General features: G+C 36.8%; 2 long non-coding RNA genes across 21 annotated transcripts in view; one reads left to right on the top strand and one right to left on the bottom strand.

Annotated features, from left to right (window-relative positions):
• The window catches only part of LOC140611880 (uncharacterized), a 224,129-nt gene that overhangs the window by 28,957 nt on the left and 169,030 nt on the right, over window positions 1–26,142 (top strand). For 18 of the 19 annotated variants that reach the window (XR_012013156.1, XR_012013148.1, XR_012013152.1 and 15 more), the window contains exon 1: window positions 20,662–20,752. The exons of the other annotated variant lie outside the window; for it this stretch is intronic. This is a non-coding gene — a long non-coding RNA (uncharacterized lncRNA). Of the gene's footprint in view, window positions 1–20,661; window positions 20,753–26,142 lie in introns of those variants that run through there. 19 annotated transcript variants of the gene reach the window in all.
• LOC140611881 (uncharacterized) lies at window positions 1,963–20,659 on the bottom strand. Of its 2 annotated transcripts, none has more exons than XR_012013158.1 (3): window positions 20,516–20,659; window positions 13,834–13,905; window positions 1,963–2,117 (listed from the first exon to the last, which is right to left on the bottom strand). It is a non-coding gene; the product is annotated as an uncharacterized lncRNA (long non-coding RNA). The 2 variants fall into 2 exon arrangements; XR_012013157.1 differs by lacking the exon at window positions 1,963–2,117 and adding an exon at window positions 12,364–12,468.

The following is a 26,142-nucleotide window of genomic DNA, read 5'->3' as shown; positions in this document are numbered from 1 at the left end:
CTGAAACTAGAAAACAAGTTATCTACTTTTGAAATACAATAGTGGGATGAGTATAGAGTAGATATTCCCCATCCAAAAGGGAGAGAAATGGAAAGAACCCAGGGGTTGTTCAAACCCCAGCAAGTTCAGAACCCATCAGGGAAAATTTCATTATGTTTCAAGGCCTGAGAATAACCCTCTGTGGCTGGAAGCTTTGCCCTCTGTGCTCCTGATGGTCCCACCAGTGTCTGAGCTCCCCTCAGAGTCTTTCTTCCTTTGTCTTGTAGGGCAGTTTATATTTACAGCTCTGTGATTCCATTCCTGACTATAGAATTTTATTTTATTTTTTTTAGAATTTAATTATGTATTTGCGAGGGAGAAACATAGGGAGAGAAAGAAAGCATGCACACACAAGCAGAGGGGGAGAGAAGCAGGCTGCCCACTGACACAGGGCTGGATCCCAGGGTCCCAGGATCATAACCTGAGACAAAGGCAGACACTTAACTGACTGAGCCATCCACCTCCTGACTATAGAATTTTAGAAATCTGACACACTATTGTCATTTTATCTTCTTTTTGTCCCTTTCAATCTAAAATGGTATTTCTGCTGATAGAATATTCTCAAAAACCATATTGGTCTCCTGTGTGTGTCTCATGGTCCATGCATAAGAGTCTTCCACAGATCTTTCCTGCATAGTCTTATGTCTATTCCTGGCTTCATATATTAAAATATTTCATTGGATCCGTAGGGCACATCCCTGGTCTCTTCAGCTAAAGGTTGTCCAGACACACTTTTGGTCTTCCCTTCAGAACACACTTTCTAAACAGTGTATCTTCCAGTGTGTTCCAATATCAATTCTCTGATACCAATTGGATGTCCTACAACTCAAATTCAATGCTGACATTGACTACCCAGAATTGGTGTAGACACCACAAGTTAAGTGCAAAGTGTTTCAATTCTAATGCTAAATATCCAGAGTCATACTGATCTCACAAGATAAAGAGCAAGGTCTTCAACAAGATTGTCCTTCCTTCAGATGCAAGGTATAACAGGAGTCCACAGGCTACCTGCATTTCTGTCTGGGTTGATTACAAATGTGGATTCCTACAAACCCCCTTCAGGTGCCTGGGCCTGAAGCTGCATATCTTCAATCTCTGCCTTCATCTTCATATGGCCTTCTCCTCTGTCTTTGTACTTCCTCCTGTGCTATGAGAATGCCTGTCACTGTATTTAGGACCTACCTCAATTCCAGGAAATGTAATTACATTCACAGACTCCCTTTTCAAATAAGATCATGTTCCTAGGCTCCACCTCCATTTATCTTTTGGTGGGCTATCATTCAGTTCTCTATGCCCTCCCACCTTTCTCTCCTCTCTCTCTTCTCTCTCTATTACTTATTTCTGTTATAGAATTTTGATATAATGAAATGGTATCTTTTATACAGCTGTGATTATTCATGCCAAACTTTACTTATGATGGTAGAACCACACTAATTTTTTCAAGCTTCATTTACCACCTCTCCTATAGCTCAAACATTGATAATTTGAATTTTACCCCTTAGGTCACCTCCTTAAGACATTAAAACATTTGCTGCTCTGCTTGTTGCATTTATTAATATCCAATTTAAACTGATCACCATTTTATTATGGCTTCTTTCCACTATGCCTTAAATTAACCTTGTTCATAATGCTTTAACCTATCTGTATGTTCATATAGATAAAAATAGCTTCCATTATATAATACTATTAAATTTCAGTGGCAATCAAATTCAGTAATTGTTTGTAGAACTCCTAATGTGTGCAAGGCCAAGTTGCACTGCTTGTCAAACTATTACCCAGAGGTCTGCTGATTTAAAAGTCACTGAGGTATATGCAGCTGATGAATCACCAAATTCTACCTCTGAAGCTAATAATACACTCTATGTTAATTAAATTGAAATTAAATAAAAATTTTAAAAATATGCTTATCAAAAACAAACAAAAGGATATGAGGAAATTTATTGATGGTGATGGGTATGTTTATTATCTTGATTGTGGTGATGGTTTCTCAAGTATATTGCATGTGTCCAAACTCATCAAATTATATTCATTTTAATATATGCAGGGTTTTTCTGTGTTTCAATTATGTCTCAATAAAGCTGTTAAACAACATATAAAAACAGGAAAAGAAAAAGTCACCAAGAGAACTTGTTAAACCAGCAGTTTATAGGCACAATTAGACCTATGGTGTGGCAAATACTCAAATAATAAAAAACAAAAAATAAGGGCTTTACTTTCTGTATTTCTTATGCATTGTGTATACAAGTATTATCATACAAATAAACGATACAATATAGTTTATCATCTTTTGTTTTGAAGAGTACTGGTAAGAGGCTCCTGGGTTATTCAGTCAGTTAAGCATCCCACTCTGATTTTTGGATCAAGTAGTAGTCTAAAGGTCATGAGACTGAGACCACATTGGGCTCCAAGCTCAGCATGAAGTCTGCTTGAGACTCTCCATCTCCTTCTACCTACACCCCTGCCTCTTAGGCTCTCTCTCTCTCTATCTCTGTCAAATAAATAAATGTTAAAAAAAAAAAGATTGTTAGTGACAAGGGCTTTGTCATATTTATCTCTATGTGCACATAACATATAGCTGCACTTGTATCAGTCATCTCTGAAGACTCCATGGTATATGAATCCATAGTTCAAAGTAGGACTAATTTTGTAAAGGAATATGTATGAAGAGTTGTGAGATAGTAAGTATAATTGCCAAGATATTCTGGAGATCCAGTTTCATCAAATACTTTATATTGAGTTGGACAAATATGTCCTCATTAGTTAAAGATAAGTTATAAATTGTTTCTCTCTGAAGATTATTATGAGAAATACTTACGTAATCCATATAAAGTAGAGGTCTTTATTAAATTTTGAATGAGTCAGTAAAAATATATACAAGTGTTCATAAAGAATCATGCAACATGGTTACATCATCGACTTACTATTTCTGGCCTTTCTTGTATTATGAGTCTCATTAATGTGACATTTTCCAATAACCACAATAATGATAATAACAGCAACACCAATGGTTACCATCATTTGTTATCCACAAGCTAGGTACCAGGAACTATACCAGTTTCTGCACCCATTATTTCTGATCCTCAGGATCTTCAAGAAGAATTTAAGATTGCTCAAGGTCATAGATAGTTACGTGATGGAAACAGGATGTGAACAGAACTGCATTTCTCCAAAGCTAATGTCTCTCTTTAGCATCCATATATAAGAGATCATAAAACCCTTTATTCTCTACTTGGCAACGTTACAGCTCACTTACGTATGAGTCACTTTCCATAGTATCAGATGAATTAAGTTTATAAGAGTTTTCCAGAAAGAAGCCTGTGGATGTAACAGGCAGAAATGTAGCAAGTATCATTGCGATAACGACAACATATTCCTAGGGTTCCAAATTAAAAATGTCCACCTCTGATTGGGGCATCTGGGAAGGATTAAAGATGAAGAAGCTGAAATCTGTGTTGAATAATGCCTGACTTTTCTGATGGCAGAAAAGTTATTATATGATCTTTTAAATAATCCTATGGAGTAAATTTGATGGGCTTATTATGACCACTTTAGAGATGAAGACACTGAGTCTTTGGAGGGTTATGATTTTTCCTAAGCTACTAACAAGACTATCTTCTTCAGTAAACTTTAATTAGGTTCCACTAATCCCTACAGGCCTTGAACTTCAGCATCTGTTCACCCAGTTTTAGCAAGAATCATGTTCAGTCAGAAAGAACCCCCATCCTCAATGTCTGATCAAATTCCTCATCCTCAAAAAAAATAAAAAAAATGAAAAAATAAATTCCTCATCCTCTACCACACTCCAGCTAATTACCTGGTCATCCTGGTTGGCCTTCTGCAGAATTCTATCAAGTCAATTTAGCCAGAAGTTTCCCTTTACTCCTGATATTTCCTCTTAGTAGTTTTCTATCCACTCCGTGGCTACCTATCCCTACTTACTGGCAGTATTTGGAATTATCCCAGAGTCATACTGAGATCTCTCTCCCCCTATTGACTTGCTCCTGAGTAATACCTGTTTTTACCTCATTACCTATGTCCAGTTCAGAGTTTTCTTTGACACCACTAATCTGTGAGGTACAACAAGATAGCTAGGACTTTTCCGATTTCTAATTTAGTAGTCTTCCTTCTGGCACGTATAACAGACCATATTCCTCCTCTAGGCCACAACCAATATAAGAGTGGTTTTGAAAAAAAATTTAAAAAAAATAAAAAAAAGAGTGGTTTTGCCAAAATTGAATACATACAATTATGATATTTCTGTTCAAAGTTTGGAATAGAATCTATAATGAAGTTGTGAAGGAGGTAGACAGGGTTAGTTTTTGTTAATTATTCAAAGAGAATATGTATTGTAAGTATCACTCTGGAGTACTTTCATTATTTCAAAAAATATTTACTGAGCATCCTCTTTATTTCAGGCAATCCTGCATAAAATTAGAGACATATCTGGCCTTCAATAAGTTAAAAACCTACTAGAGTAGTCACACATTAATCAAATAATCACATAGTTAAGTAAAAAAATTCATAATTATGAAACCATAACAAAGGCTGAGAAGAAGAGGTACATGATACCATCAGAGCAAATACTGGTGGAGAGGAAGGGATATAACATTGTTAGTAAAGTTAAGAAAGGTTTCTTCCAGGAGAAGTCAGGAATCTCCTTCCAGGCAGAGGCCACAGCATGAGAAACTGAGATTTTCCAAGAGCCACATGTCAGTATTAGAGACTACAAGCAAGCAAGAGCCAAGTGTCAGTATTAGAGAATACAAGCAAGCTAGCTGATGTGCATCATGTGCAGGGATCATGATGCCAAATCATAAAAGAGGTAACATTAATTTATCAGATCTTCTATTATATGCCATGGTCACCCATGTTAAGCCACTTTGTTTTCACCTGCAGAGAAAAGAAAAGACAGTGGAGAGAATTAAACATGGAGTGATAGCAGATTTGAATGGTGGAAAAATTACTGTGCTTGTTCTGGAGAAGTCAGGTTAGAAGAAGCAAATGTTAACCTTGGAAGGCAGGTCAGAAGGAAGGCAATAGTATCTTGAACTAGTGTAGGGTAATTGTGAGCCATCTGGAGGGAAAATCTACAAGCAACAGGAATGATTATACATGGGGAATGAAATATGGGAGAGACTGCAGATGAAGTAAAGCTTTTGGCCCACTTAAGTAAAGATTGGTGGAGACATTCACTGGTAGCATAAGAACAGGAGCAGATTTCAGGTGAAGATCACAAAGTTAACTTAGCTCTGGTGAATAAAAGTGCTAATATAAAATCCAAATGAAGATATCTAGTCGCAAGTTAGACATTTGGGTCTAACTCAGAGCTTGGTTTTATGTTCTTTCAATTTCTTCTTAGAATTAATAGATGATGATCATGGCCCTTCTAAACACTTGATGGCATTTTTATTTACAATATAATAGAAGAGAGAGCCATGTAGACTCCTTCTTGTGAGACATATTGTGTTATCTCTTTCTTTCTTTTGTTCGTTCGTTCATTCTTTTTTATTCCACGATGATCTGGTTCTTATTATTGCGAATAACCAAAAACCCAACTCTAACTCAAACAGAAAGGGAATTTGTTGGTGCATGGTTTGTGTAAATGAAAAGGTTCAGAAGTAGGATAGGCTCCAAGTGTAATTTGTTCAGTGCTCCAGGTATATTTTCCTGATATTTTCTTAGATCCTTTGTTCTTGTCCTTCAGACTCGGGCTTAGGCTGGTATTCCTTATGGCAGAAAAAGGGCTGCAGCAGTTACAAATTTAATATCCGTACACCATGTCATCCAAAGCAATGGATGAGTACATCTCTATTATAACATTTATAAGAAGAGTCCTAAGATAAATTGTCCTAACAGTCTTAGAACATGTGTCACTTCAGGTACTGACGATGGAATCAGCTGGCCCAAAGCCACAGGGATTTCCACGATATCCTGGGAGTCACTAAGAAGGATGAATGGATGTTAGAGAGTCAACCAGTAACTATTCACAAAAATCTATCTGGCTGATGAACATTTATGTCATTTTTTAACACATTCCTTTTCCTAAATGATCTTATCAAACTTAGCTTTATTCACTTTCTCTTCAAAAGGAGTTAACAAAAGTTGTATCCAGTTACTTTGTGTAGCTCTAATTTTTTAGGCTCACAGAAGTGTTGTTTATCAGGCACAGATACAGCTCCTCATAGTCTATGATTAAATGAAAATTTAAGCACTCTGATATAAATTCTAATAAAATTTACCACTTGGGGAAGGGAGATTTGAAAACCAGAAACAGTGGTCACTTATTCACAACACCTAAAATATCCTCTGGAAAATAATAGCAAAGTCTCCCTGCCTTGTTGGAGAAGTGAATCCTTCAGTCTATTGGCTGAATCCTGGTTCTGTTCTTCAGGATTGGTCCCCCACATTTCTCTCTTTTCCATGTTCATATGTATTGCCCTTTGTAGATGTTGTCTTTTAAAATAGGAAGGATTAAAAAGCAGCCTTTTTCCATGTGGTGTGCATTCAGGTTCCAGTATATTGCCCCATAGCGGAGCAGTCATAAGCCATTGGGAGTTAAGCTTGAGGTTTCATTGGCAAAACATCTTCCTTAAATACTCTCTAGGCTTCTGTTCTGTTTTAGTCATCCTACAGAGGCAGGAAAGATTCCCACCCCAAATATGGCTTGAATGTTGAGAGTAATAATTCCATATACACACCTAGAGGGTATGAAGTAGTTAGTTACTTACATCATAGGCTCTTCTAGGGAGAGCAGGGCAGACATCCCAAGCTGGTCCACAACTGTCTTGAGAGAGTAAGGAAAACTACTGGCTTGAGATATTGATTGTGGCTAGGGGTGGCAGCTCTGGTGAGGTTCCCATAGAGGGTGGAGGGTCTGTGTGAATTTAATCTCTACTCACTTCATAGGAAGGACCACCAGATATCACCTTGCTCAAATGTGTGGGAAGAATGAGGGAAAAGACTTAAAAATGGTTGTAGTTAAACATAAAAAAATGGAGTCAGACTTTTTATTTGCAAAGCATGTATCTTATTCTAATACAGGTCACATTCTACAAGTCATGGAATGTTCTCCAGACAGTATTTGTGGCTAGTAATAAACTTGAACATTTCTGCCCACTCTTAAGTTCTTCTGTGTCCTTACCCCTTACTTCAAAATCTCCGTGGGTGAATTGACCCAAATGGACCTGGGAACCAAGGTAAAGGTAGATTGTCCTTTTATTGTAGGCTATATCCCAGCTCTTCCCTGCATTGAGAAGATTGTCAGCCTTGACAGAGATTCTTCTACTGGGGTTATTTGGAGAGCCTTTGGGAATCAAACTTTCCCTGTGTTGCAGTCTTAAAACCTTCCAAGATTTTGCCTTTACTGTCTTTGCCAGAACTGATGTTAGTAGAAAATCTAACTCTTTCAATCCTGGTATCTTTTAAAAAACTGAAGTCTCATCAATGTGGACTGAAGGAAAAACATCTTATAGAAAAACTGCAGATTTTCCTCTCTCCTTTCTGACCAGTTTCAAAGCAGTTTGTCCTTGTGATGAGGGAACTTACCGAAGTTACTAAAAATGACAATCGAATAATACCATCCTGAGCTTTTGACTCATGTTCCCTAATGCTGTAACTTTGCTAATCAGAAGATCCATGTTCAAACATTAGGCCACAAATTAATAATAGTTTCACTAATGTAAAACAATAACCATCAATTTCTTACTTGGGGTAGAAACATATTCTAAAAGCCCCTCCTCTCAATCTTATGGAGGACAGTCTTCTTACAAACTCTCCATTTTCAGTATTAACTCCATATAAGTTGGGAAGTTCTGCTTTCAGATATAGAAAACCTAAACTAAATCAAAATATACAGGTAATTTGATTGTCTTATGTAATTGAGAGCAATTAATAGGTAGGGCAGCTTCAGACAGAATTCCAGGTCCATTTCTCTGCTGTGTTCTTAATTCTCATTTCCTTGTGGTTACTTTTTTTCAGACCCTCATATGGCTGCAGAAGCACCAGGCCTTACACACTCCAGATAAAAGAGTGTATTGTATTGTACATTGTATTGTATCATTGTATTGTATTATTTCCCGCAATATCCCCACCAAACATTCTCAGATTCACCAGGTTAGAATAATGTAGGATTTTCCTTTATGTTTTTCAGTAAAAACAACCTATCTGCATGGAGATAGACAAGACTTGTGCAAGAATATTGAATGGATGACCATAATGTCTTTCCTGTCCATTCAGGGGCATGAAAATTGCCATACATATTATCCAGTAACATATGAAAAATCGTCTTCCCTGGTTTCCTGTGTGAAAATTTTATATTCAGTCATAACATTTGAAATCAAGCTGCTTTAATCAAATAGATTCTTCTAAGGAATTGTGCAAAGCTTTCAGTTTTATAAGGTGATGATTCAAGAAAGCTTTTTGAATAAAAATAAGAATGAATTCCTTTGAAAGTTTATGCTAAAGTGGTGTCCTTCAGAAATGGACTCTTTCTTCTCTTTACTGGTTCTCTCTGTGCTGAAATTGGAATAATTACTTTGGTTAACTTTTGCACTTCTAAATTAAAGCCAACTGGATAAAATATATTTTTCTCTTTTTGAGAGCAAAACTTATTCGTATGTAGTTTTCTTCCTGCTTCTTCATTTTGAAGTAATCTCTTTTCCACCATATCCAAGAAAACGAATGACTTCATTTTTGCTTCTCCATCCTCTCAGCTCAAGCCACTATCAGCTGTGCCCCACTTAAGCGTGTACCATATCAAGCATTATATTTCTCCACTTCAAAAATATTTTTATCCTATGTTATTTTCCTTCTGGCCTTGCTCTCTGATAGGCATTATCAGAAGAATTGACTCAAACAGAGGTATTCAAGGTTGAATCTTGAAGAAGGGAACCACCAAGAAGGCCACTTGAAGAAGCTTCTTTTCCTCATTAGCACAAAGGGACCATCTGCTCACCAAGCTATGCATTCATAGATTTTCATCTGACTAGAATGAAACATCGTTTTCAGTTTGCAGAAATGTCGTTTTTTTTTTCCTGGAGTTTCAGGTCCAGTTGTACAATCTATTAGAGTTCCATGTAAGTTAGGGATTTTATAGCAAGCAATAAAAATTTACTCTATTTAACTTATGAAATGGAAAAGGAATGTGTTGTAAAGATATTGTGGTAGCTTATGGAACACTAAGGCTTTCAGAAGGACAGGCACCAGTGCACAGCTGTAATATCTGCCAAAGTAAAAAAAAAAAAATATATATATATATATATATATATATATATATATATATATATATTTGGCTCCCCACAGGGAGTCTACTTCTCTCTCTGCCTACGTCTCAGAGAGAGAGAGGCAGAGACACAGTCAGAAAGAGAAGTAGGCTCCACACAAGGAGCCCGATGTGGCACTCGATCCCAGGACCCCGTGATCACGACCTGAGCCAAAGGCAGATGCTGAACCATTGAGCCACCCAGGTGTCCCTTGCATGACTATAATTTCAAGTTCTCTGAGGAGAGTATGATTGACTCAATTTGATCACATATTCATCTGTAGCCAAGGAGTAGAGGAGCAGGTTATCTTGCTTGAAAGGCTTACCAGGACTACCAGAAAGGGTTCTTTATTAAAGGGAAGAGAGACCTTGTTACCAAAAGAATGAGGAAGGAATGCCAAGTCTGTCAGAATAATATATGTCCACTTGTGATAGACATGAAGCTGTATCTCTTTCAAGACAGGGCTCAGTGCCTAGCTCTGAGGAGGATAGGTGGCCTCCAGCATTCAGCTACTATCATCTCTAGGTCCACCTCAGCTTTTGAGTTGTGGTCACTCATAAATGGCCATGACTGATGGTGGCAAGAGAAAACCTTTCCAGAGAGAAGAGTTTTAGGTGCTATACCTGGGCTTCCACTTATGTGGAAGAAAGAGCGGCCCAGGATTAGAATATATACAGACTCATGGAAAGTCATAGATGGACTGGTCAACTTTCAGGGGCCTAGAATAAAAAGAGTGGGAGGTTAGAGACACAGGGGTCTGGGGTAGAGACATTCAGATGGACCTATGGGAATAGACATACAGTGTGAAGATCTTTGTTTCACATGTTAATACCAGCAGGGAGCATCTACCAGAGAGCTACTACCAGCTAAGTACACAAAATTACTTATTAAATGATGTGCCATCTGATGGCTACTTCTTTTTTTTAATCTATCAATGTGTTTTTTTTAAGATTTTATTTATTTATTCATGAGAGACAGAGAGAGAGAGAGAGAGAGAGAGAGACAGAAGCAGGCTCCATGCAGGGAGCCTGACGTGGGACTCGATCCTGGGTCTCCAGGATCACGCCCTGGGCTGAAGGCAGCGCTAAACCGCTGAGCCACCTGGGCTGTCCTGATGGCTACTTCTGATTGGTCCTGCTTCATAGCATAGGAGGAACAGGAGTTAGCCATAAGCTCAGGATCCTCTGTTTCCTATGTACCCACTGGAAGCATCTACCTAGTACAGCATCATAAGGCCATGTTGAAGGCACTACTGAAGCATCAGCTGAGAGGCAATATTCTTTGAGCCTGGGGTACCATCTTCCAGGAATTAGAGGCATACCTATGGCATTGTTTCTCCCAATAGTAAGAATGCATAAGTCTGGGAATTAAGGGTAGAAGCAGAAGTGGTTCCAATCACTAATATTCCCAATTCTAAAGACACCCTGAGGAGACTTTGTGCTTTCCTTTTCTCAACTCTTGGTTCTGCAGGATTACAGATCCTGATCCACAGAGGGAGTACACTTTTGCCAGGAGATGCAATAAACATCCTATTGAACTAAAAGCTATGACACTACCCCTTTGCACTTTGGACTTCTGTATCCGGGGCTAGCAGCCCAGAAAAGGAGTCACAGTCTGAGCAGACCTATAAACCTTATGGGCAGGAAGAGCTAGAGCAGCTTCTATTTAACATGGGTAGTAAGGAATATGTATGAAAAACTGGTATCCAGTTGGGTTCCTCTGATATTTTCTTGCCCAATTGTAACTATGAATGAGTAAGTGCAGGACACTGGCCTTAGAAGAATATGGTAGCCAGGAACTCAGATCCCTCAAGAAAGAGAGTTTGCGAACAACAGAAGGTAAGATACCCACTGGGACCAGCAGAGGTGATAGCTGAGGGAAATGGTGACTTGAAAGCAAGATGAAGGAAGAAAGTGATGGATTAGTACTACTTGCAGCCCTGGAATGGAAGAGGGGAAGGGAGATACAATTCCAGCCTCTACCTTCCTCCTGAAAATTCTATCCCCACAAGTAGGTGTTTTCCAGATGCATGTGGAGCAGTGAATCTACAAGGTATGGATTGTCGATAGAGAGATGTAACCCTCAAATCTCCCTTCAAGGAAGGACTTGTTGCCCAACTGTGAGGAGTATGGTTAATTGGCAGCTTCCTGCAGTTAACTTTTTCAGGTGTGCCTCAGCTTTGAGTTAGGTTCACACTCCTTGGGGTGGCCTCAGCCAGTGACTGGACAAGACTGTGATGCAAAGGTATAGCAATGTTTGCTCACAATAGAATGACTCCAGTTTTCATCCGTTGCCTCCAGTGGGCTGGCAAAGATTTTGTTACATTTATACCACAGTCTCTTGACAGGTCCCGCCCAACCTTTGCTTTCCTAGATGTTACTCCTCTCTCCTAACTGCATTTCCATGGCATCTTTTGTGGGACCAACTGATGTGCCACTAAAACCTTTTTATTTTTCTTTTTTAAAGTTACCAAAGGCAGCATATGAGTCCATATAAAATAATCCTGACTCCCGGAAATTTCAGGTCCTGTCTGAGTGCCACACATTCTGATCTTGTGCCTTGGTTTTTACTGTAAAATACTCCCTACAACTTTTACAGTGACTCACCCTGCTTCAGCATAGAAACCTTATGTTGATTTTAATTGTCCAGTGTATCTTCACATACCCTAGCTACCCAATAAAAATACAAAAGGATCACGTTTGTCAGCCAATATGGGCAACATTGCCAGTGCTCAAATACAATGTTTTCTTTTTTCTGGTCTTTTAAAAATACTTCTTGAGAACATTTAAAATAAATGTTCACATCCAAGCATTATTTATTGACTGATTCTGAGTTATCTGTAATAGTTTTGTTGTAGTGCAGATCACTTAGGATGAACCCTGGGTTTTGTTTTGTCTACCTAGCATGTGACTTTAGGAAAGTTACTTCATCTCCCTGTTCCCTCATTTTCTTATGTATAAGCTGGAATCATTACAATACCTATCTCAAGTTTTCCTTCTGAGGATAAGTAATGTGTATACTGCAACCAGGATATTTGGAACATAGAACTCAAACAAGAAGCAGTCTTTGCAGAAGTTATTTATTTATTTATTTATTTATTTATTTATTTATTTATTTATTTATTTATTTATTTTTGCAGAAGTTATAGTAGATAATTAGCGGCCATGATCTGAAATGGAAAGAAACCGTAGTCTATTTAGCACTTAGCAAGACTCTTGGCCTCAGTTATTTATGTTGTATACATGATCTCATTTTTTTATCTGCGTAATAACTTTGCCAATTAACTATATACAAATTTATTTTATAACTAGGAAAATATGGGTCTCTGAAAGATAAAACAACTTGCTCAATGTGAAACGGTTCGGGGGTAGCAAGGATGGGAAAGTTACAGAATTAGCAACAAAGTTCCAGATAAGAATTAAGTACCAGAGGTGAATGATAACAGGGATGCTAGGGTGAAATGTGCTTTCTTATCTCGTCTGCAGCCCGCTGTATATGGTGAACCAGTGCTCTCACAGTGTGTGTTTTCTATGAGAAGTAGGCTGAGCTCTTAAAAGGTAACTTGCTTTTGGTTTTGAAGCTAATGCAGTGATTTATTAGAAAATATTATTGCTCCAACAAGGTTTAAAAAATTAAAAAAAGAAAAAATATAAAAAAAGAAAATATTATTGCTTTTACATACACACAAAAGGTCAAATAACATGAAAATATAAATATATTAGAGATCTTGTCGCATCGGCTTTAATGATCATGTCTAACTTTTTGCTGTTAGCGATAGCCTGTTAAAAGAAGCTGATGAGTGGATGCCGACCTGCACACTGAAGTACTTGCAGTTCCCAGATTGTGCCAAGCTCAGTCAGATCTCCCCCTCTGCATATGGCTCACATCTGTGACTTCTCCTTGGAAAGACCTTTCTCGCTTGCCTAGCTAAGACTGATTCATACTTCAACACCAGCATTAGCTCCTCTTAGAAATATTCCTTGCAACACTATTCCAGCCCGACTCTCTAAACCACTTCCTAATCATATGAATTGGGTCCAGGACTTTCTCAGAGCATATCCCTTTATGATAGCAATTAATAAATTATGTACAATTTAATGGATTGTGCTGTCTGAGGACAAGGAATGTAGGAACTCAAAAGATGTTTATTAAAATGTTTGGGGAGGGTGGGAGGATGACCCATAACTACTAAAACTGGCTAAGACTGTAGTAGTGTTGATCTTGGACTACATTCTGTAGTGGACCCTGTCTTCTACCCGAATCTCTTCAGATCTGTTTCCCCTTTCTGTGTGACCCGCCCCCAGTTTACAGGCCTGCACCTGCCCCTCTTTAGGGACTATCAGAGGGCTACTTTGCCTGCATTCCCAGGGACAAAATTATGTAAAAACTGGGTTCCTCTCACCTGCCTCCAATACAACCCTTTGCAGCGATAGACTGGAAGCTGGCGTGGCATAGAAAAGCCCAGCTCCCTTGCCTGTAGTCAGGACCAGATCTTAGGGGATCAGCCCGAGATTGAGATTTGCCCTGAAATCACCTGTTTGGTGTTTTTCCTTCCTTGTCCATCTCAGACGACTGAAAAACCATCTGACACCCAAATGCTTTCTCCCTGAAACACATCAATAATAAATTATTTGCACTTGAAAACATGTCTCCAGGTCTGCTTATGGGAAAACTCTATCTTGAAGACATTAAATGGCTATTTAAATTTGTTTATTTTTTATCAAAGTAGCTCTCAAATAAGATAACAATAATAGAACAGTTACATAATGAAAAGCAACAGAGACCACCCCTCATTCCCCATTCCCTCCTCCTGGACACAATGACTATAACTTTGGTTTAGGCTTAACTTCATGGTGTTTTCTTTTTCGCATCACAAAATAAATATTGCTCTTACTTTGTAAATCAGATTTAGGTGCTGTTTACTTCCCGAAATTAGCAAAGAGATAAGGAAATCATTCACATGTCCATATGTGACCTTCCTACACAAGGCCTTCATCCCTATTTTACCTAGAGGGTTTTGTTGTTGCTTTTGTTTGTTGTTAATTCAAGATTCATCTGGAGCTTCTATCAAGTTACTTTAACTGCCATCCCTCCATCTCCTAAAAATGTTCAAGATTTCCATTCATTGAATCCTCTTTCTTCAAGAGATATCGTCCCCAGACTCTTTAGTCTGCTCCAATATAGGCTTTCTGGCCAGCTACAGAAATCATCATAAGATTTACTTTTCTTGCTCTCTTGAGTCTATGTCTTCCTTTTAATTAGATCCATCCCTTATCTTACTAAAATATATTCTCTAGGAATTTCCTAAGTGTTGAATAAAGGTAATTCTTTCAGTCTTTTCATGATGAAAATGTCTTTATTCCATAATCTTCCCACTTTATTGTAGTCTGCTAAAGTGTTCTAAAGTTGAAAAATCTTTTTCTGTCATAATTCTAAAGGTATTTTTTCATTGTCTTCCTCCATTCATTTTTGCGAAGAAAAAGGCCAAGGCAACTCTATATTTCATACCTTTGTAATTGACCTATATTTTCATCGATTTTGATACTTTTAGGGCCTTCACTTTATCCTCAGCAATCTGCAATTTACAATCGATAGATCCAGATTTCTGATTTTATTTTCATACATCTTGCATGACATTCTCTATACTTTGCACTTGAATGCCATATCTTTCCAGATGTGGAAAATTTTCTTAAATTGTTTCTTTACTGATTTTCTTCCCCATTATTATTTTTTTTTTTTCCTATTCCTTCTGGAACTTTTATAGGTTTCTTCTCTGGTCCTCTTGTTTTTTTTTTTTTTTTTTTTTTTTTTTAATCTCTCCTCTCATTCCTTATATAATCTTTTTGTTCTATCCTCTAGAATATTTCTTGAACTTAGTTTTCTGCTTCATGTATTGTTTGTTTTATTTGACAATGGTATTTTTAATATCTAGTTCTGTGATTTTTCTATTTCATAAGATTCTGCTTTTGTCTGTCTATAAAATGTATACACTTTCCTGAAGCTATTTTCTTAAGCTTCTTTTCTTTCATTCTGTTTCATTATCAAAACCCTTTCATCGTATCAAATTCCTTGAAAGGTATGTGGGTCCTTTATTTTGGACTTATATGTATGTGTGGAGCAGAAGCAAGGCCAGTTGCTCAGTATTAATATATAGGCTGTTGATGGGCAGGCTGTGGTCCTGGGAGAGCTGTTAAGGTCAACTTAAGAGTAGAGTCTCCTGAGGCCTTTGTTTGTCCCAGACATCAAATATCTGTCTGTACAGAAGGACATTTTGTCTAGACATCACACAGCAGAGTATATTCTGTATGCTCATACAGACTAAACTATTCCCACCTACTTATCTTCTATTAGACCTGTGATGTAAGCATGGGTGCTCATTCCAGCCCACATTTTAGCCTGAATTTTTAAATGTAGTCACTGAAGCTCTGCAACAGGGGGGCAACCTCTTTGGCTGTAGCCCAGTGCACATGGCCAAGTTTGGGGCTGCGTCCCTAGATGCTTCTTCATGTTCTTTTTATGGTCCAATAATTTTTTTTTTAATTTTTATTTTTTATTTATTTATGATAGTCACAGAGAGAGAGAGAGAGAGGCAGAGACACAGGCAGAGGGAGAAGCAGGCTCCATGCACCGGGAGCCCGACGTGGGATTCGATCCCGGGTCTCCAGGATCGCGCCCTGGGCCAAAGGCAGGCGCCAAACCGCTGCGCCACTCAGGGATCCCAATATGGTCCAATAATTGTTGAAATTTTCTGGCCATAGATCACTCTTTTCTAATTCTCCTTTTTACAGGTTTATGCCATTTTGTAAATTATTTTTAAATCTTTTTTGTAGAATACTGAGAAGGAGAAGAGATTATATGATGTTACTTTTATCTGCCTTCTTTTACTCTTAGAAAAATACAGCGCCTCCCATTACCATTATTACTATTATTGATTCTAATTTTGGTACTACTGTTACCATGTAATTGGATTAAATATTAGTTTACAGTACCTTGTGGCAAGCACCTGTTTTTGAGATTTGCGTATTTCATGATTTAATTTAATTATCACCTCATCTTTACAGGTATTGCTCTCTGACTACTCTCTGTCTGACTACAAAGGCCATAGTCATTTTGTTTTGTTAGTTCACAGCTACTCTGTACCTCCCTAAGGTGATGTTTATAGGTTGGTTGGTTGATTTGCAAATTTGGGGCATGGTAAAGGATATCATTTGTAAATTAATGAAGGACATATTCTGATTCAAAGTTTTTCCTAATATTACTATAGTTTTCTCTGGTGACATCACCTTTTTATATTTGACTTGGACTACATTTATATCAATTACCAACAAACTGGGAATATATTCTCTGTGGGAATCCTGCACATCTGAAATCGAAGATAAAATGCAAGGTGGAGCTACATTTAACAACTTGAATATTCCCATTATTGATAAACAGAACTCTGTAACGTGTCAGACACAAAGTATTAAGACAATTTCATGCTTTTTTTCTCATGCTGTAATCTTACCAGAACACTTGCTAATAAGTATCTTGACAAGATCCATTTTGAAAGTATCTTATGAACTTGTTTCCTAAAAACAGGAGCTTGTAGGGGTGCCTGAGTGGCTCAGTCATTTGGGCATCTGACTCTTGGTTTTGGCTCAGGTCACAATTTCAGGGGTTGTGATCCTGTGGGTCATGGGATGGAGCCCTGTGATGTGTTAGGCTCTGTGTTCAGGGAGGAATCTGCTTGAAGATTCTTTCCCTCTGCTCCCCCCGCCCAACTTGTGCACATACACCCACATGTTCTCTCTCTCTCAAATAAATAAATCTTTAAAAAAAATCATTAACTTGTATTCTAAATAACCTATTATATCAATTTACTTGTTTTAGTTGTGTTTTCTAGACTGTCCCCTTTTGGAGTCTTGTGCATATATGTGTAGTTTTATTTGCAAATATTGAATGCAAAACAAGAGAATTTCTGTCCCCCTTTCGATGGTCTAGATTTATGAGAAAGAAATAAAAGAGAAGCCTAATGGGGGCTACGCAAAATGATTTTTCTTACTGTGAAAATTAAATTTAATTCCTTCCAAATTTTCCTTTCAAATCCTTAGTTGTGACCTTGTGAAACTCCTTAATCTTAATAAATGTTCATATTTCTCATTTTTAAAATGGGAGAATTGGAATAGATCAATAGTTAAACATTTCTTTCCAAAATCTTTTTGTTAAAAAAAATATATATACAGAAGTCTAACTTAAAAAAAAAAAAATAGACAAAAGCCCAGCTTCTCTGGCTGAAGCCCTGTGAGACGGAGCTGGGAGAAGGCTTGAGCTCAGCCTCTCCCAACCACTCAGCTCAGCTTCAAAGGGCAGCTTTAGGGTACCTCTCCTGGGCTTATAAGTGCTAGGGAAAACTGCTCCTATGTATGTTGTCTAAGTGTACTTCAATCTTGAAATTTATGTAACACTATGACACAGAATAATAAATTTGGGGGAAAAAAAGCTTACCACCAATGGAAATAAAAAAGGATGAAAGTGATTTTCTTTTTCTCTTGGAGCTTTTTGTAACTAAATCTACCTGCATTTCTTATTATTGCATATAGCCAGTCATACAAGATTTTCTAGGGCCAAGGGGTTTATTACATTTTTTTCATAATGATATGAATAATGATTTTTATACTTTTTAAAGCTATTTCAGAAAATAACTCGATGATCAGAGAAGCTCAAAGATCAGAATGCTTATCCCTCAAGAAGTCTATATATTTGGTTCTGAAATCACAGTCAAGATGAACTTCAACCCCACACCTATTTATCAGTAGGCTTTTCTAATCCACAGAAGGCTTCTAACCTCTGATTTCCTTTTGCAATTATTAATTGAGCCTACCTTAAACACACATTGCCTTATAAGACAAGGTGTTGTTTTAAACTTCTTGGTGTCAGGTATTATGACTTTCTTTTTTTTTTAAGCTTTTATTTATTTATTCATGAGAGACACAGAGAAAGAGGCAGAGACAGACAGAGGGAGAAGCAGGCTCCTCCACTGGGGAACCCGGTGTGGGACTCTCTCCCCAGACCCGAGATCACACCCTGAGCTGAAGGCAGATGCTCAACCGGGGAGCCACCCAGGTTGTCTTGGTATTATGACTTTCTTATTTGAATTTTATTCAGTATTTTAAATAATACCTTGACTTAAAATGAGCCCAATCAATTACTGTCAACTTTGGAAGAAAAGGTGAGAGGATGTCATGATTTGATAATATCGCTTCAAGGGATTCCTAACCTTTTGGCTTATACCTTGATCTGTTTTTAACTTGGCAATATGATCTGGAACACGAAAAAAAAATCAGATAAATGAATCCCAGAAGTCCAATAAGAACACATTATTAATAAAATATAGTGATGAAGAATGCATTATAATAATTAAAAGTTGAACCCATCTATTTTTCTGGTGGTGTGGCCTGAGCTATGTTCACAGGTTAAGATAAGAATGGTAGTATTGTAAGCACTGTAAAAAATGAGATGATATTGTTGTTTGAAATGTAGAAATTATTTTTAAGTTCTCTTGTATGAAAATCTCTTAAGTTCACATGAGACATTTGGTAAAATAGTATTGAGTGTTTAAAAGTTGCATTTCATTGAGCATGAAAATACACATGTTTCAGTATGATATGGTAGTGTGCTGGGTTGAGTCTTTTGGGATCAAAGATCAAAGGAGGCACAAATCTGTTAAATGAAAAATGTAATAAAGCCTCAGTATAAATCTGAATCTATCTTGATACACTTCATAAGTTCTGAGTCTTTTCGGGATGTAAGAATTTTTCCAGTCTCTCAAAAATTCATGTTGCAGAAGGCAATTTTATCCAAATCATAAATCCCTACATCAACGTTTTAGAGTTCCCAATTATCCAAATATTCATTCCTCTAGAGATAATATCGTGCAGTTGGTAAATGTTCGAAAGAATCCAATTTTAAAAGTTACATCTTGGAAGGTGACAAAATACTAGGTATAACATCTAATATCAATCATATCTTGATGCCAAAACAATGATGATTCAGAGCATTATGCACACTCAAGGATGAGCATCTCAAATCATATACCATAAAATGTATCATTAAGGTTTGTATTTTTCATGAGAATGTCAGCCATTCTCTAGGTCTATATTGTCATAATAAGCTTGCCAGGGAGCTGCAAACTGAAACAGAAAATCCAGGGAAAGAAATAAGATTTTTCTATGATTTTATTTTGCTATAAATTGAAAAATAAAAATGAGAGGTTTGCTTTTTTTTTTTTTTTTCTTTTCTTAGTCCCTGGGGTGTTTTCTGAAAATGCAAATAAAATGTCAGGCTTTCTGCTCTCACCTAGTATTTTACACCACCTTTCTCCACTACTAGAAGAAAGGGATCCCTGCCATCAGTGATAAAACTCGCTTCTGTTGTTTTCACTTCCAGAGAAGTAGGATGTTAGAATAATCATAAGGAGTCAGAGCTGGATTTCTCCTAAGAGAGAACAACACAAGAGGAATGCCTACCTTATCCCTCCTGTCCACACCCCACATTACAGAGTGGGAGGAAATGCAGCTGTTCTCTTAATGAGAGGTCTTTCTTTTTCACTGTGGGACTCAAGAGTTCCTGGAAAAACAAATGTTTCCTGCAAAAATACTAAGGAGTATGCCCTAGTTCCTAGGAATCATGAAAAAGCATTGTTAACAATTTGCTGCCTTAGGCATTTCTATCAATTCAGTCTATATTATGGTTTATCTATTATGTCCTGCGATTTTTGTTCTACATCTTTTCACCAGAGTCACTATTTTGTTCTGACACTAACGTGAACAGGATTCTCTCTGTCTTCCTTTATTAAGTGTTGTGAGCATTCAGAAGAGGGAAAGATTACTTCCAGAGGGAAGAAACTTCATCTTTTCAAAAAAGCAGTACTTAATCTCCTATTGTGTGTTAGACAGTTAGGGTACAAATAAGAACAAGACACGGCTTTTCCTTCAGAAACACTCAGTCTAGATGGAATTGAGGAAAGCTTAAGTATGATAGAGTATTTGGGCTGAATCTAGAAAGATGGTGTATGTTTCCTAGGGCTGCTATAAAAAAATATTATAAACCTACAGGCTAAAAACAAACAAAATGTATTGCCTCACAATTCAAGCTAGAACTCCAAAGTTAAGGTATTGCCAAAGTTGGTTCTTTCTTGGGGGCTCAGAGGGAGAATCTGCTGCATGCCTCTCTCCTACCTTCTAGTGATTTCTGGCATTCTTTGGTGTTCCTTGGCTTTTGGCAGCATGAATTCAGTTTCCACCCCAACCTGTGTCTACCTCTTTCTCTTCTCTTCTTATAAGGACACCAGTCATATTGGGTGAAGAGCCTGCCTAACTCCATTGTGACCTCATCTTAACTAATCACATCTGCCATGACACCATTTCTAAATAAGGTCACATTCTGAGGTTCTGGGAAGGATATCAGTCCTGGAGGTAAACTATTCAACCCAATATTGATGGTTAAGATTATATAACTAGAAATAAAAGAGGGAGCTTTTGTTTCATTCTTTTTCATCAAGTATTTGTGTTCTCCACTTGGTCCAGGTATAATGATAAAGTATGAAAGTAAAGAAAACAGATATGATCACCACAATCAATGAAGAAAGAAAGGGATACATTTTCCCTAGATATCTATGGAGGATGGATGGCTTTTCAGCAATGCTCCCCCACACCTGGGGGAAAGCCTTTACCCTACAGGTTAAGACTGAGTGTGGAAAAGGTTCTCAACCTCTGGGCTACACTGACCTGGAATTTAGCTCCTGTAACACAGAGCTGGATGATGAAAAAGGCTGCCGTTGGCCCTTCAAGGGAGCTACTGTAGCCTTTCAATGGGAGTTTTGCGGGGAGAGGATTAGTCTTCTTGGCCACACTTAGCCAGAGTGGAGTTTCCCCCATGCTCAGTGCAAGATTAGTAGGAAGAAGACAGCAGGTTATTATGCAAGTACCACAGATCCTCAAAGTTCTTATTGAGATTTAGATTTTCTTGAATAAATGTTTTTTTGTTCATTTGTTTTATGTCCTAAGGGCAGGTTTCACAGACTTTAAAAGGTTGATTTTTTTGTTTTGTTTTATAATATTCACTAGTTATAGTTGTTTCACTGGCAAGCATGTATGCAGAGCTCCTTACATAAGATGCCATTTAGAAGTAGAATGTCCAGATAATTGTGTATGCATTTGCATGTCTCCACTTTTACCTTACCTGGGAGTGACTGCAGTAACAAGAAACCATAATGACAAAGCAGAGTAGGTAATGTCACCAGAGAGATGCTTGGCACTCTTGAAGTGTGAAAGAAAGGTATCTCCTACAAATTCCTGAAAAAGTGATGATCTAAACTGGGATTTTATTTTATCTATATCACATATCACTCTGTTATCTGATTTATTTAGTTTTTTTTTCAGATTATTACTTCCACTATAATTTAAGCTTGTTGAGTGTTGGGACTGTCACACCAGTCAGTGCAAATGTATCTGGCACACTGTGGAAACGTGATAAATTATTATTGACTTATGACTAGCATGGATGTAATTAAAATGGGGGAAAAGTGAGCAGGTTTGAGATCTAGCTCAAACATAAATTTGAGAGAACTTGCCAATATATGTTATATGAAGAGTCAGGAAGAGAGTTGTCAAGGAAAGAAGTCAAGTGGCCATATTTATAGAAATTAGGGACACAGGCAGCCCTTCAGCCCTGTCTTGGGAGACACAGGAACTTGAGTTCAAATACATAGATCTATGTCTTTGTGCTGTACTTTCCACATACTAAAGTATAGTGACAGGACACATCCTCTTTAAGATTCCTTCAAATGTTGAGATTCTATTACTCAGTTAGTGCTTATATGTTTAAAGGAAAATGGGATCTTTGTCATTAGCTTTCTTGGATTAAACTATTTCGACAGTAAAGACAGTGGAGACACTCAGTTTAAGGTTCTACCCACTATCTTTAGTTAAATAGTGAGGAAATTAAAGAGCTTTAAGAGTCTAAATATCTCTACTTCGGATAGTCTTTATTTTGTTTGGGGGAGACATAAAAATCAAGCCTATGTAATTGGAATCTTTACTTGTCATGCTCCTTAGAATATCTCAAACCCCTTTTCATAATAATTGTTCTAAACATCCTTATTATTAGTATTTATTTATTTGAAATCAATTTAATAGACTTTTAAGAAGAAAAAAGATATCTGCCATCTTGAACTAGATGTGCATTTTATGATTACCTCAAGTTGAAAATTTTTCATGTGTAAGTTTTGTTGTAACCATGTGACAAGGAACTTTGGAAAAGCTAAATTCTTTCAGTCTTGCTTCAAAGGTTTAAATAGCTTTGTGTGATTTCTTTGTTTTTACGAAGTAATATGGGTTTTTGTTCTGTTTTGTTTTGTTTTAATTGAAAAATATTTGACACAAAGTGTTACTTTAGTTTCAGGGGTACATTCATATGATTTTTATATGCTAAATATTGCAGATGCTAATTTTCAAATGATTATCAATAATATTTTAACATCAACTGTCAGTAATGGGTATTGAAAATGTTGCAGGCTAAGCAGCCTAGTGAGCATTAAGGAGACCAGGACTAGGTAGTGGCAGTCGTATATTGTACTATTTGCTCTTCCGGTTTCTGATTATGTGACATTATAGGGAATTCACTTGTCTCTGATCCAAGTTTTCTTATCTATAAATGGAATTGGGATAGATGATTTCAGACTTTTTTCAGATCTGATATTTTATGATTTCATGGTTCTAAGATACTAGTAAATTCTAGTCAATGCTGGCCCCATAAGAAAAGCTATTCCCATACAACAAACATCCAAAATGGTTCACATTTTTGCTGATTTTCTGTGGTGAGACAAAATACTAGAGCTCTCACAGAAGGAAGATGTTAGCACCTTCTGTCTTCAAACTAGTTTTACTCTGTTATAACTCTTCTAAAATAGATATCCTTTGCATAGTTTATTACATACATTTCAAAGACCATGTAAATATATTTTTTTAAGATTTATTTATTTTTGAGAGAGTGAAAGAATGAGGGTGAGGGGAGACAAAGAAAGAGGGAGAGAAGCAGAATCCCTGCTGAGTGGTGAGACATGGGTTCAGTCCCAGGACCCAGACATCATGACCTGAGCTGAAATCAAGAATTGGTTGCTTAACCAACTGAGACACCCAGGCACCCCAAAGTCTGTGAAGATACAGAATAAAAAAAAATAAAAATAAAAATAAATTTAAAAAAAGATACAGAATAAAAACAGAAATCACTGAAGTAGATCACACAAATTAAATCCATTCTTATTTTTTCACTTTCTTATTATTCATAATAAAATCTGGATGCCCTAACATTAGATATAGAATTCTTTTTGATCACTTACAACCATATTTGTCCCATTGATTTCCTCCTTTATCATTTCATCTTGCTCATGCTGAAGCCATACTGAAATGGTTGAAATTATCCAGATTGTCTGCACTGTCAAATATGTGCCTTAGCACACACTGTTCCCTGTTATTAGTGCACTTTCCCACCATCTTAATCAGACCATTCCTTACTAAGTTTTTAAGACATTGTCCTTAGGAAATTTTCCTGCTTTTAACTCAACTCTACTATTAGCTGGACCAGGTGTCTTTCTTTTATGTTCTGTGGTATACTGCATTACTTCTATAAAAGTGCTCCATAATAACCTGTATAAAAGAGCTTAGTAAAAGCCTGAATTGTATCTGTACATCTTACATCCCCAGTATTTCCTACAAAGCCTGATCTAATATTGGATCATTAGTATATTTTTATTGCATGGATGAAAATTAAGATTTCTAGTTACCCTCCCTATTCCTTTCCCCATCTTCCTAGAGTATGACACAATGTGTAAAATAAGCAGATACTTAATAAAAGATAAATAGCTTTTTCATTTCTCTTTTCTCTTCCATTCCTAGGTTTCCATACTACTATTGCTACTACTACTACTAATAATAACAACATATTGACTGAATATTCATACTGATTAGAATTGGTGCTTGTGCTGCATTAGCACCTTCTGATTCCAAGAAGTTTCCTTTAACTTATTATATCAATCTGGTTGAGACTCTTTGTATTTCCCTTCATGGAGCAAACTCTTAATCTTTATATAAGAAAATAGACCTCATTTAAAAAAATGATTAAGGTATAACTGAAATACAATGAGTCACAAATATTTAAGGTTTATAATTTTATAAAATTAAAATAAAATTTTATTTATTTTTTTAATAAAATTTTAATTTAAAATTAAATTTTAAAAAGTTTATGTGAAGCCACCAGCAAAATTAAGGTAATAAACATATCCATCACCCCCCAAAGTAAATATATGTATATATACACATACACACACACACAAACACGTGGGATATGCTGGTGACAAATATTATTTCCATTTTAAAATATTATTAAAGAGAATAAGTTAGGTAATCTATTCAGGCATTAGCCATGATGGTTCTGATGATAGACTGCCTGGTCACACTCACTAGAAGTGTGACATAAGCAAATGACTTAATCTCTGGGAATCTGCTGCCTCAAATATAAAATCCATATAATAATTTTACTTACCTTAAGATTATAATGAAGATTAAATGAGATGTTGCATATAGAGTCTTTACCACCATAGAAAGTATTTAGCACTGTGCAAGACATTTAATGATTACCCCCAAACGTGCCAAATAATAGGATAATTGCAAAAAAGGAAACAGCCACTTAGCAGAAAACAAAGATCTCCCCAGAACAAATGGCTACTCCATTTAGGTGCTGTGGAAAAGTGTTTCCCTTTTTTTTTTTTTTTTTTGGTTTATTTATTTATTTGAGAGAGAGGGATGAGGGAAGGGGAAGAAGGAGAGAGAAACTCAAGCAGACTCCATGCCTCATGTGAGTGTGGAGCTTGATGTGGGGCTTTATGTGGGGCTTTTCTCTCAACCAGGGATCACAACCTGATCCAAAACCAAGAGTTGAACGCTTAACTGTGCCACCCACGTGTCCCAAGTTGTCTCCTTTTTAACTGAGTTCCTTTTTATTAACCAAAGATGAAAACTTGATAGAGACATGATTATATTTTTGTTTTTTTTTTTTATTTATTCTAATCATGCCTGGTACACATTGGATGGAACTTTCCTAAAATTAAAACCTGTGTCACTTTTGACACTATCTTCAATTTCCTTATTGAAAGACTTACAAGTAATATAAAAATTTAAATCCATTTGCTTCAGAATTAAGTCCTTGAGTGCAATTTTTGCTGCCACTAATGTAATGCAGTAGAATGTGTGATTTTGTATTGAATTATATACAGGAGAATTCCTCTCTTTATTTTGATGTCCATTATCTCTAGAGAGCTGTCTACAGCCTTGATGTTTATATACCAGACGGCTAAGTGGTTTCCCTGAGTTGTTTGTACCATTTTTTTCCTTGAACATTTTTGTGGGCAGTTTTCAACGGACTGCATTTAATGGTACATAAAGCTCTGAGGGAGGAGAAAGTAGTTTGATAAATAAAAAGCAATTGATGCTGTCTTTCCTCAACCCTGCTATTCACTGTCCTTCAATGTAGATGTGGTGAACAGAATTGTAAAATGACCTAAAAGACACTCTGATTTATGATGATAGGTGAGAGTGGATGTGATGAGAAGGAAAAGGAAGAATATTTTTTGAAGGAGTAGAAATTCAGGCAGGGCCATTGAAGAATGAATTGAATCCAGGGAGGGCTAGCTATGAATTGAATGTTGCCTGTACTGATTTCTTGTATTAAATATAATAGATGAGTAGATACCAAACTGTTAAACAAAAACGTATATAGATGATAAAATTATGGGTGATTTTTTTCTTAC

The sequence above is a fragment of the Canis lupus genome, chromosome 20 (assembly GCF_048164855.1).
Source record: "Canis lupus baileyi chromosome 20, mCanLup2.hap1, whole genome shotgun sequence".
Taxonomy (NCBI): domain Eukaryota; kingdom Metazoa; phylum Chordata; class Mammalia; order Carnivora; family Canidae; genus Canis; species Canis lupus.
The sequence above is the reverse complement of the archived record's forward strand: the minus strand, read 5'-3'. Positions and strand labels throughout refer to the sequence as shown.